Source organism: Chrysochloris asiatica, unplaced genomic scaffold, assembly GCF_000296735.1.
Source record: "Chrysochloris asiatica unplaced genomic scaffold, ChrAsi1.0 scaffold00268, whole genome shotgun sequence".
Classification (NCBI taxonomy): Eukaryota; Metazoa; Chordata; class Mammalia; order Afrosoricida; family Chrysochloridae; genus Chrysochloris; species Chrysochloris asiatica.
Window position 1 is genome coordinate 2743518 of NW_006408786.1, and position 13224 is coordinate 2756741.

Here is a 13224-nt window from a genome sequence, read left to right on the forward strand (position 1 = left end):
CGATGCTGTAAATCTTTATGGAAGCAGAAAGCCTCATCTTTCTCCCATGGAACAGCTGGTAGTTTCGAACTGCCAACCACTATGCTACCAGAGCCATTAGGCCTGATAACAATTACTCACAACTGAATCATAAAATCCTTTCATTCCTCCCCACCCCCGTCCCACCCCCCACGCTTTTCTTTCCCAGCTGCGGCTGCTTCTTTATTTTTTCTTTTTTTTTTTTTTTAACTCTCTGCTCTCTTCCCCTTTTACTCATTGTTCTCTCTAATTGAGTTTATGTCATTTTAATTCTTTCTGTTTTCACTTTTCTCCTTTTATTATTTTATCTTTTTCACCCTATTTTCTTTCTTTCATTTTTATATACTTTTGCTAGCTGTTAACTGCTTTTTTCCTTTTTTCCTTTTTTTTCTCCCAATGTTGTTTGCTGGCTTGTGTTTATTTTCCATCTCTCTTATGTGTGTGTTTTCTCTTCTTGCCTCACCTGGTAGGTGACAGCAGCTGGAGCCATACAGTCCAGCCACAATGGTATACTCTAGAGCTCCATCCATTGGGCAAGAGCCCAAACCAGCTGATATGAACTGGATCATCAACAGCAACCAACATCATTCAAATCCATCCTAAACTGAACTGCACAGTGAACAAAGAATAGTGCTCAAGCTCATCTCCTGATCACATCCACCAAGAATTAATTGGTGAGTGCCTAAGAACATACAAACATAAAATCATCACATAAATACAAATGCAACATCACAATGTCTCAAAAGCAGCAACTTCTGTCCACACTAAGAAACAAGACTGAGTGACTCAAATAAGTGACCAAGAGGCAGAGCTAGAATACATTCTTGAAGAAAAAGGCATTGGAACTACCTGAAAAGGCATTCAAGAGAATAATATTTAGTACCTCCAAAGGATCAACAGAAAGGTAGAAGAAAACAAAATAGATTTCAGGGAAAGCACTACAGTAATAATCAAACAAAATAGATAAAGGATTCAAGACAGTGCAAAACCTGCAGATAGAAATCTAGACAAGTGATACTAAGATTTCAGAAATGGACATTATTGAAAGGGCAGAGGAGCAGATTTGAAGCAATAGAAGCCCAAACTAGTGAGCTTGAAGATAAATCTCTTATTACTAGTAAGCAAGAAGAACAATCAGAAAAAAATAATGACAAAATCTGAAGAAAACCTAAGATTCATGTGGTACAATATGAAGAGGAATAATTTACAGGTGATTGGACTTCCAGAACAAGAAGAGACAAAGAAAATCACAGAAAAGATAGTCGAAGAGCAGCCGGATGGAGTTGAGGAAAGCAAAAGACAGCCAATTTCTCTGATTTTATCAAATGGAGGAGTTGGGTGGCCTGAGGGAAGAGCATAAATATGAATGGAGATGAAGACCTGAAAGGGATGGGTTCTGGGAACAGTTATATATTTTCCTAAGAGTTTCATAATGATATAAATGTTCTTTGGATCTTTGTCATTGGATAGCAAAATAGTCCCTGTTAATTAGAACAGAGTCAATTCTCTATATAGTTTGAGGGGTCACATGCTGGGAGTATGGACAAATGAAATGTTTTTGGCCTGAGTGTCAGTGGCAAACCACAGTATCTGAGCAGGCAACCATATATGAGTATCCACATCTGTTTCCTCTGGGGTCCTCAGAAGTACTGAAGGGGTATCAGAAGTGGGGAGCTACATAGCCTTGTCTGAGGTGCGCACCTTCTGCTTCATCTTACATTGTGTTCTAGAGAGTGGACACAGTATTGTTGAGCAAGGCAAGTTTTGTTTTCTATAATCCAAAAAAATCATCAGAAAGAAAGTCAAATTCATCTTCAGAAATTGCACAATATATATTGAATTCCATACCTGTTAAGCCTTCTTGCTATGCTACCTAACCCCAGCATATAGGAAGTTCTTGTATTTTGCAACAATCATAAAACCAAACAAAACTCACAGTATCTCAGGGATATAATTATGCTATACTAAGGTGACCAACTGATGCTAGTTTTATGGGACTTCTCGTGCTTGCACTGGAAGTCTCTCACCTAGAAACCCCTAAAAGATGCACTTCCAAGTCCTGGAAGAGCTGGAAGAATTGGTCACTCTATCTGCAATTCTCCTTGTATAGTTGTCTTTTGAATGACTCTCACCTGAGCAGTTAGGATCCACTGATATGATCACTTACAGAGAAGATGGTATAGGCTGATCCAAAGAATGTTCAAATAAATCCTCTGTCTGTATGGAGCCAGCAGCTAAGAGGGGTATGGAAAGAGATTCAAGAATACACTGACCTGTGTGGATAAAGAATTGACAAATAAATTAATTTAGGATGACCCATTAACAAATGTTGAGTGTGTCCTATGTCAGAATCTGTGCTTGGCTTGGAAAACCCAACAGTGATTAAAGTAGGTTGGTCTCTGATCTCAGGTAGATGCCAGCCAGGCAGGTGAGGACGGCTGGCAATTAGACAATAGTAACAAGAAGGAGTCCCTGGGTGGTACAAATGGTTAAGCACTCAACTATTCTCTGAAAGGTTGATGGAATGAACCCATCCAGAGGTACCTTGGTAGACAGTACAGCTGGCTGGGTTCCAGTCACCAATATTTAAGGTAACAGTTGAATACAAACCACTTGTGCCACCTAGGGGCCCAATATGATATTAGTGTACAGCTATGGATATCATATATGATTGAAGTTTATGCACATAATCATAAATATTCTATACAGTCCATGTTTAAAATAATGAAACCATAACAATTTAAAAGCAATCCTTCTAATTAGCATAGATGTCTGTGGAGTGGTTATTTAGTTTCCCTGCCCATCAAAATGGTACATTGGTTCTAGTGGTGGCTATGGTCAAGCTGAAGAGGATAAGTATAGGTGGACTTTGTGTTTACTTGGCAGATGTTCCATAAAGGTGAGATCTGGATGCTTCAGAAATTGCCACAATCACAGCTGGGACTCTGTAACTCACAGGAAACATGAGCTTCTTCATGTGTTTGCTCACACTGGAGTAGTTGACTACCGTCTGGTTTCTTGCAGCAAGGAAGAGGTGCAGGCCCTCCAACAGCATCCAGGTGAAGGCAGCCAGGTAGAGGTAGTGTAAGGCATAGCAGTGATGGAGCACAGAACCTGTGGGAGGAGGGAGAGTCATCAGGATGGACTGCCAGTAGGCATAATCCCCATGTATGTGGAGGAGGTGTCAAGCGGTAATGGTTTTCTAGTTGTGTGAAGGCTATGTAACCCTCTAGGAGTTCTGGTGTGGCACTGTGGATTAATGCACAAATGGACTGCAAAATTGGTTTGAACTGCAGGGTTGGTGGTTCAAGCTCACCAGAGTTCCTCAGAAACCCTATATAGAGTTGCTATGGGTGGGAACTGACTAGACAGCACTTAACAACAACAACAACAACAACAATCTTCCTGGGACTCAAAACCATTTGACTGAGGGATCAAGCACAACATGACTCTATGAGCTCAGTCTCTTCCTAGGCAAGGAAGGGATGCCTTAGCAATAGTGTGTGTACCTTGGGCTAGGTTGGTTGATCCTGATGAGGAAGTGGGCTAGGAAGAGGCTGAGTGAAAGCTGCTGGTGGAGTGAGCAGGTGATGTTCTGGATGGCTTTACACAGGAGGTAGGTGAGGGCTGCCAGGAGGGGGCACAGCAGAGAGAGGCCCAGCCCCAAGTAGGTGATCACAGCCAGCAGGGGTTCCTCCTCCTGGGGCCCAGCAAAGAGACATTCACAGTCATACTCTCCTGTTGTGGGTAAAACTGTTTCTCAGAGTATGCTGCTTTGAACGACACACCTTAAAAGCATGGAGTTACCAAACAGTGGCAAAAAGAGAACAAATACAGCTTTCATACACAGACATTGCTGGTGAGAACGGGCAAGATTAACAGCCATTTTGGAAAGGAGTTTGATAATTTCTTATACAGTTGGACATATACTTACCATATAAGTTAAAAGGAAATTCAAGAGTATATGTTAATTGGTAGCTTATGCACAAACTATCTCTAGAAGGACTCCAAAGAACCTGACATTTTTTTTTCCCCCTCTCAGAATGAAACTTCTCATTGGAGAACAGATATGGGAAGGAGACTTTTCAATTTAACCCTTCCAAATATTTTGAATTTTGATTAATAATAATAATAATAATAACACAATGTCATCTAGTTGATTCTAGTCCATAGCAACCTTATAGGATAGGGTAGAACTGCTCCAGAGAGTTTCCAAGGCTGTAAATCATTGTGGAGACAGACTTCCTAACTGTCTCCCATGGAGAGTGCAAACCGCTGATCTTTCAGTTAGCAACCTGACAACCCACGGCACCACCAACTTCCTTATAATGGTAGTAATAAAATATAATAATAAACAATAGAATGTGAACATTTCATCTTCTAAAATATTAAATGACAGACTTGCACAATGGATTTTATAGAAAACTTACTGGAAGAAACGTGTTTTTTTTTTTTTTTTCTGAGTGTTGTTTGAGTTTCTCTGGGTGTTGTTTGAGTTTAGCTACATGAAGTCTAGCCATGTAGCTAAAACTGCTTCTGCCTTATTTCCATGTGGTCCTTATTACCTGAGGTCACCTGAGTGAATCTTCATTCCTGGTGACCCAAAGTAAGTAGCTATGTCACCTACTGTACCTGCTCTTACTGGCTCCCCCGATGCCTCTGACCTCTCCCATGAGTGACTGAATGAACAAGCAAACAATGGCCAGACCATATGAGGGAACTTCAGAATGTGAATGGAAAAAATGAAACTAAAAGATAATAGAATTTTTTCACAAACTTTTTGAAGTTCCCTCATACATAAAATCAGAACTCTGACCCACAACTTTCAGTAACTAGTCTAGAAAGCCAACCAATAATTCATGTAACAATAGATTCCCAATAACTGTGGCTTGATAACAATCAATAGCTTCCTTAATTATATGTTACTATTTCCAATTTAGGTTCAACTGGAGAAATGTTCCTCTAACCAAAAACATAGGCTTCCCCACTTGTAGTTAGTCCAACTCTAGCTTCTTCTTGCCAACAGTCTTCAATCAGCACATCTGATACCTTCCCTTCTTTCCACTCTCTTGCCTACCTTTGAGTCTCTGCCAAATGCCAGTGAAGGTGGCTGACTCCCTTGTAAATAAATAGCCTTTGCTTAGCATTTTATTTTATTAACCAAATAAAAATTTGGGTGTTTTTTTCTATTTTATGCCCATTCTTTTCAATGTTATCCACAATCTGTTTTGATTCACACACCTGAATGCCTTTGCACAAGTAAACATCTTTCTTGGTATTCTCTGTTCTCAGCCAAGATCCATATGATGCCAGTAAAGAGATCTCTGGTTCCGGGAAAGGTGTGCACCAGGGTTGTATTCTTTTATCATACCTATTCAATCTGTAGGTTGAGCAAATTATCTGAAAACTGGGCTATATGAAGAAAAATGTATCAGGATTGAAGGAAGACTCATTAACAATCTGCTATATGCAGATGATACAACCTTGCTTGCTGAAAGTGAAGAGGACTTAAAATACTTACTGATGAAGTTCAAAGAGCACAGCCTTTGGTATGGATTGCATCTCAATGTAAAGAAAACAAAAATCCTTACCACTGGACCAATAAACAACCTTCTTATAAATGGAGAAAAGACTGAAGCTGTCAAGGACTTCATTCTTCTTGGATCAACTATCAGCACTCATGGAAGCAGCAGTCAAGAAATCAAACGATATATTGCATTAGGCAAATCTGCTGCACTAGACCTTTTAAAGTGTTGAAGAATAAAGATGTTAGCTTGAGGACTAGGGTGTGCCTGATGAAGCCATGGTATTTTCAGTAACCTCATATGCTTGCAAAAGTTGGAGAGTGGATAAGGAAGATCATAGAAGAATTTATGCATTTGAAATATGGTGTTGGAGGAGAATATTGAAAGTACCATGGGCTACCAAAAGAACAAACAGATCTGTGTTAGAAGAATACAGCCTGAGTGCTCCTTAGAGGCCAGGATGGCCTAACTTTGTCTTGCATACTTTGGATGTATTATCAGGAGGGAACAGTCACTGGAGAAAGATATAATGTTTGGTAAGGTAGAGGGTCAGAGAAAAAGAGGACCCCCAACGAGATGGATTGACCAAGTGGCAGCATCAATGGGCTCAAGTGTGGCAACGATTGTGAGGTTGACCCAGGACTGGCAGTGTTTAGTTCTGTTGTGCATAGGGTTGCTATGAATTGGTGCTGACTCAATGGCACCTAACAACAACAAAAACAACAACAACAAAATGCTCCTTTGAAGACAGATGGTCAGACTATTTATCTTTCTTCTTTGTTTCCAACCTTTGCATTACAATCTCCAATAATTATCCATACATACTGATTTCATGCTTGATGGATTTCTGGCTGAAGAAGTTGGTAGAATTCTATAAATTCATCGTTGCTGGTGTTAGTGGTTGGTGCCTAAATTTGAATAATAATAGTATTAACTGGTCTTTCTTGTAGGCATATGGATATTATACTATCACAGGATTGCTGTCCTTCAAGACAGATCTTGAAATGTTCATTTTGATGATGAATGTAATGCCATTCCTATTCAAATTTTCACTCTCTGTATAGTAAACCATATGATTGTCTGATTCAAAAATGGCCAACACCTGTCCGTTAAACCTCACTCTAGTCTAGGATATATCAATGTTTATGCATTCCATTTCATTTTTGACAATTTCGTACTTTCCTAAATTCATACTTCGTACAGCTCATGTTCCAGTAATTAATGGATGTTTACAACTGTTTTTTTCAGATGCAAGTTCAAGTTTCTTTTCATTTTTGAGCTGTGCCCCCTCATCAAATGAAGGTCCCCAAATCTTTACCCCATTCACGTTATCGTGGTCAACTTTACTTTGAGGAGTTGTATTTTGAGTGCCTTCCAATCTTAGGGAGTCATTTTCAGGCACTTTATCCAACAATATATCCTTGTGCTCTTCATCGTGTTTTAATATTAAATGTTCTGGGTAGTTTCCCACTGCTCTTTATCAGGTTTCAGTGTGTAAATATTCAGAAGTAGTCCATCTTTTTCTTCCTAGTCTGTCTTCATCTGGAAGCTCATCTGAAACCTGTCCACCATGGCTGACCTTGCTGGTATTTAAAATACTGTTGGCATAGTTTCCAGAATCACAGCAACATGCAAGTCACCACAGTATGATAAATGTACAGATGAGTGGTGGATTCATAGTGACACTGTATAGGGTTTCCAAAGAGAGGCTGGTGGGTTTGAACCAACAGCCTTGTGTTAGCAGTCTAGTTCTTATTCTACTAGACTACACCAGAACTCACATGGAGATACATAAATATTCTTATAAAATATATCTATCTTGATAAATGTTCTTTGTTGCTTTCTTAGAAGACAAATTTAGAAACATACTGTTGCAAAATGGAAACATAAAAGTAGTTTACATGCTAAATAACATACATAGAGAAATATCAACCACTGTGCCCCACACAACAGACACTAAAAATATGAAACTCATTTGATAAATAAAACTTTTATGTTAGAGAAATAATATTTTCAGTGTTTTTTGACATTTGATATGTTACTAGTATATTAGGTTGCTATCTATGTTAGCATTATATTAAGTTTATGCTATATTGTGTTTGCATGAATGCCAAGCATATTTTAAAATTAAAGTTGTAAATATTATTGCTTACAAAACTTGATACCTAACTCTTTATGTAATGCTATCTAGTTAAAATTTGTTTGAATTAATTGCAGTCTTTGACTTACTCAAGTTCTCTCAATTTTGTGTGTTATTTAGGGCTGGGGTTCCCATTGGTTTTTACCAGGATGTGTGCAAGAGCATACCCCTGTGTTCATATCACTGCAAAGACCATTGCTTGTTTTACTGGCTGGAGTTGCTAGATGAGGAGACATGGTTGTACAAGATAGTGCTGTCAGAATGGATCAATGAACTGTTATTTCTCGATATAATTTGTCCTTGCGCAGTAGTCACTCATGTTGGATCCCATTACACATTTGGTGATTTTAGCAGAAATTAGACTTGTTAGCACATGCATATCTCTTGTTTATTAGAAATTTCGCAGACTGTTTCCCTAGATTAAAGTTTCTTTCTCTACTAAGTAAGAATAATGAAGAAAGAACAGACTTATCCTGCAAGCAAGAAATTTATTAGTAGGAGTGAAAGTATCATGCCATGGGGAGACTTGGTGGGCTTTGAAGCAATTGACACATGTCTCACATGAGCAAGTGTTAAACAGGGCATTTATACTGTTAACTGTGATAATGAGAGAAATAGGGGAACAAAGAAACTGGGTGGTTCTTGGAATTTGTCCAGTTGGAAGGAGTTATGGTAAGTGGATGTGTGCACAGCCTTTGTGCAAGAGGGATTCTGATGTAAAGGTCTGATTGTCCCTCCTGATAGGGTGTATTTGACAGTATTCCCTACTGGAAAGTTATAGCTTGCTCAGGATTGAAGATTCTGTGCATGCATACTCTGTATCAGATTCAAGTTTGTTCTGACCTCATGAGCTTCTGAAAATTAATTTTAAGGAAGTTTTACACGGGAATAAGAGAAAAAAGTCAGAACTTTCCGTGATATGGATGAGGTTACTCAGGTTGTGGGTGAGACACAAGGTTCTGTCCCCGGAACTGTTTGGTCTCGTAGATTGTAGGCCAGTCTTTGGACTTGCTGCTACAAGGTGGTTCTTTTGTCAGTTGTTTTTAGCCCTAACGATTCTTAATCCCTTGGATTTGTAGCCTGCTTCACTCCCCGTTGAGAGATTTCATATTCCTAAATCCTAAGGGAACAGGAGAGAAGGTTTCCTTTTCTGGGATGACTTCCTACTGAGCAGGGGAATTGGTTTTTCCTTTTTCTATTTGCATAAAGGAGCTCTGGTAGCGTAGTGGTTACGAATCGGGCTGCGAACCTTAAGGTCAGCGGTTTGAAACTACCAGTTGCTCCGCGGGAGAAAGATGAGGCTTTCTACTCCCGTAAAGATTTACACCCTCGGAAACCCTGTACAGGGTCGTTATGGGTCGGACCCGACTCGATGGCAATTAACAACAACAACAACAACATTTGCATAGAAATCTTTCATTACCCGGTATAAACTCTCTATTTCAACTGTATGAATTGGATGGAAGTCTTGCATGAGCATCATCTTTACATGAAGCTGTTGTAAGTGTGTAGAGACAAACTTTATTGTGTTATTAAAGCAAGTAAGGGCCAGATGAACCTGTCTGACATGCAGCCACCATGATATGCATGGTATGTAGCAGCAGGAGCAGCACTATAGTCCCTTCCTGGGATGTCCCTGAAAGAAAGTGGTGATAAGAAATCTTTCAATGGGTAGAACTTTGAGCACTGCACTGGGTTGTTCATTTTGCTTGGAAGTAGAAATGGCCAGATTCATGCTGATTCATGGGCTGTGGCCAATGGTTTGACTGGATGGTCAGGGACTTGGAAGAAACAAGATTGGAAAATTGGTGACAAGGAGGTGCGGGGAAGAGGATTTTAACAATCAAGTGGGTAGGAAACTAATCATATTCTTTCCCCACTCAATCTTGTCATTGTCCCATGGGCTCATGAGCAAAGTGAGCTTGGTGGCAAGGATGGAGATTATGCATGGGCTTATCAGCATGGACTTCCTCTCACCAAGACTGACTTGATGATAGCCCAGTATACCAGCAGCAGAAACCAACACTGAATCTAAAATATGGGACCATTCCTCAGGGAGATCCACCAGCAACCTAGTGGCAGGTTAATTACAATGGAACACTTCCATCATGGAAAAGGCAGCATTTTGTTTTTACTGGAATAGACACTTATTCTGCATATGGATTTGCCTTCTCTGCATGAGTCCAAAACTACCATGCATGGACTTACAGAATGTCTTATCCATTGTCATGATTTCCTATACAGAATTGCTTTGGAACAAGGGATTCACTTCACAGCAAATGAAGTATAGCAATGGGCCTGTACTCATGGAATTTACTCTTCATAACACATTCCCTTCATTAACAACCTGTGATATGCAGATGATACAACCTTGCTTGCTGAAAGTGAAGAGGACTTAAAAAATTTACTTATGAAGATCAAAGAGCACAGCCTTCTGTATGGATTACAGCTCAATGTCAAGAAAACAAAAATCCTCACCACTGGACCAATAAATAACATTCTTTTCAATGGAGAAAAGATTGACTTCATTCTTCTTGGATCAACTATCAACACTCACAGAAGCAGGAGTCAAGAGATCAAATGACGTATTGCATTAGGCAAATCTGCTGCACAAGACCTTTTTAAAGTGTTGAAGAGCAAAGATGTCAGCTTGAGGACTAAGGTGCGCCTGACCCAAGCCATGGTATTTTCAATAACCTCATATGCATGGGAAAGCTGGACAGTGAATAAGGAAGACCATAGAAGAAGTGACGCTTTTGAGTTACGGTGTTGGAGGAGATTATTGAAAGTTCCATGGGCTGTCCATAGAACCAACAGATCTGTGTAGGAAGAAGTGCAGCCAGAGTGCTCCTTGAAGGCCACGATGGCCAAATTTTGTCTCTCATACTTTGGACATATTGTCAGGTCGCTATGTGTTGGCACCGACTTGATGGAACCTAGCAACAACAACAAACAAATTCCATGTCATCCTGAAGCAGCTGGCCTGATTGAATAATGGAATGGCCTTCTAAAGACACAATTATGGAGCTAGCTAGGTGGCGATACACTCCAAGGTTGGGGAAATGCACTCCAGGAGGCTGTGTATACTCTGAACCACTGTCCAATACATGGTGCTGTTTCTCCAATAGTCACTATTCACAGGTCTAGGAATTTAAGGGTGGAGATGGGAGTGGCATCACTCACTATCACTCAAATTTTTTTTGCTTCCTATCCATGTGACTCTATGCTCTTTGGGTATGGACATTTTAGTTACAAATGGAGGAATATTTCCACCCGGGAACACAACACTGATTCCATTGAACTGGGAGTTAAGATTGCCCCTGGGCTTCTCATGCCTCTGGATCAACAAGCAAAGAAGGGAGTTCTTGTGTTTGGTAGTGTGACCAATCCTGTTGACCTCAGGGAAATTGGAATTGGCGTTACATAATGGAGGTAAAGAATATGTATGGAATCCAGGAGATGCCTTTGGATGTCTCTTAGTACTATCATACCCTAAGATTAAAGTCAATGGTAAGCTATAGCAACTCAATTCCAACATGATTACTAATTCCCAAGATCCTTCAGAAACGAACCTTTGCGTCTCCCCACAAGGCAAAGAACCACAACCAGCTGACTTGCGTGCTGAAGGCAAAGGGAATACAGAATGAGTGGTGACAGAATTTAGTTATAAATATCAGCTATAGTCACATGATCAGTTGTAGAACCAAGGATTATAGTTGTTATGAGTATTTTTTCTTTGTGTATATCATATATTTTTGTATTCTTCACTTAAAAGCTATAAGATGCAAATGTGGTATGTTTTCAATTGTAGCATGTTAATTGTATCTTATTAGTAACATCTTTCCACATCCTGTTCTTCTCACTAACATCTCCCGATCCTTTAGCTCTTGTCTTAAATGGCCATTCTTGAGAAAAGTTTTCCTCTCCTTTTCGAATATCTTCAACTACATTGGATCCTTTTGTTTTATGCATGCATAACTTTATGTACTTTCTAGTCATAGTGTAAAACATTGCCAAGTGGACACATTCCCTTTCTGCAAATGCTTAACATATCACATGTGTCACTGTTTAAATGATCACTTCATCCTTATAACTAATAATATGCTAAGCACCATCAGTCAGTTTTGACTCGTAGCAACCCATATACGGCTTGCAAGAAGTGGCTGCTGATTTTGAACTGCCTACATTGTCGTTCAAACCAACATCTTGGTCCTGAGCTTATCCTATAGTTTCTGAGGAGTGGCTGGTGAGCTTGAACAGTTGACCTTGTGGTTCAAACCAACTTTGCATTAACCCACAGTGTCACACTAGGACTCCGAGGACTATACAGTCATGCATATATTGATGTATTTAACACCACCACCTGTCATAGAGTCTGTTCTGACTCTTAGTGACCCTATATAGGGTTTCTGAGACTTTAAATTTTACAGGAGCAGAAAGCTTCACCTTTCTCTTGTGGAATGGCTGGTGGCTTTGAATTTCCCACTTTGCAGTCAGCAGTACTGTGCTTATCCTACAGTGCCTCTAAGTCTCCTTATGTTAATATGTTATATGAAATACATCACTTAATTGACATATTATGTTATATGACATAATGTTATATTATGAAAAAACTTTGAGTGCTAATTTAAAACATTCTACTTCTAGACAGAAATCTAAAATTGTGATATTCAGTCTCTTCATCTACTGGGACCTGTATATGTGTAGACACTCACTATGACTATTCTATAATCCTGTCTCCTGACAGAGATGATTGTACTTATCCTACATTGACCAACAGGGATAACTTTCCTTTTACTTAGTGTCTACTGCCAATCAAAATGAAAGACATGGTGACAATACAGTATTGAACCTGTATGGGGTTTATGTGGTCAGATGTGTTTTCATAAAACTCTGTTTGCAATGAATGATGTCCAGCTACGTTCATTAGCCCTTTGGAGAAGAAAATTCACCCTTAGAACAATCATTGTGGGTTGCTCTGCATGCTGGAGACATGCAGACCAAAGGAGAGGTGACCACCTCCTGGGAAGGAGTCCAATGGGATCAGAGATGTACAAGGAATTGCAAGTTGTCTCCCAAGAGTCAAAACTGGCACAAGATTGTATTTTGCTTTCCTCTTAGCTCCAGAGAAATACATTTCTCAGGGAGTGAAAGACAGAATATTTCATTAATGAGGCACATGGGAATTCATCCACAAAATGTATAGCTTTCCCCTACCCTGGTGCAAATTTATTTGAGTAATTTCAGTGATGAAAAAACACAATTGTATCTGTCAGAGAATTTATGAGTGGTTTCATCTGCCTTTCCTTTCTGGGGGCACAGCTTCAAATTTTTTTCAGTGATACAAGAACAGCTTTGGTAAAATGAGATTCTTTTCTGAATAATTTCTGGAATCATCACAGGTACTGGAAAATGGGGTATGAGTGAGAACCCTTTCATACTGGTGGTGACGACAGGGGTATCAACAGGAATAACAAATAACAAACAACAGGAATAACAAAGGCAAGTTTAATGATATAAAGTCCTGCCAAGTTACAGTCT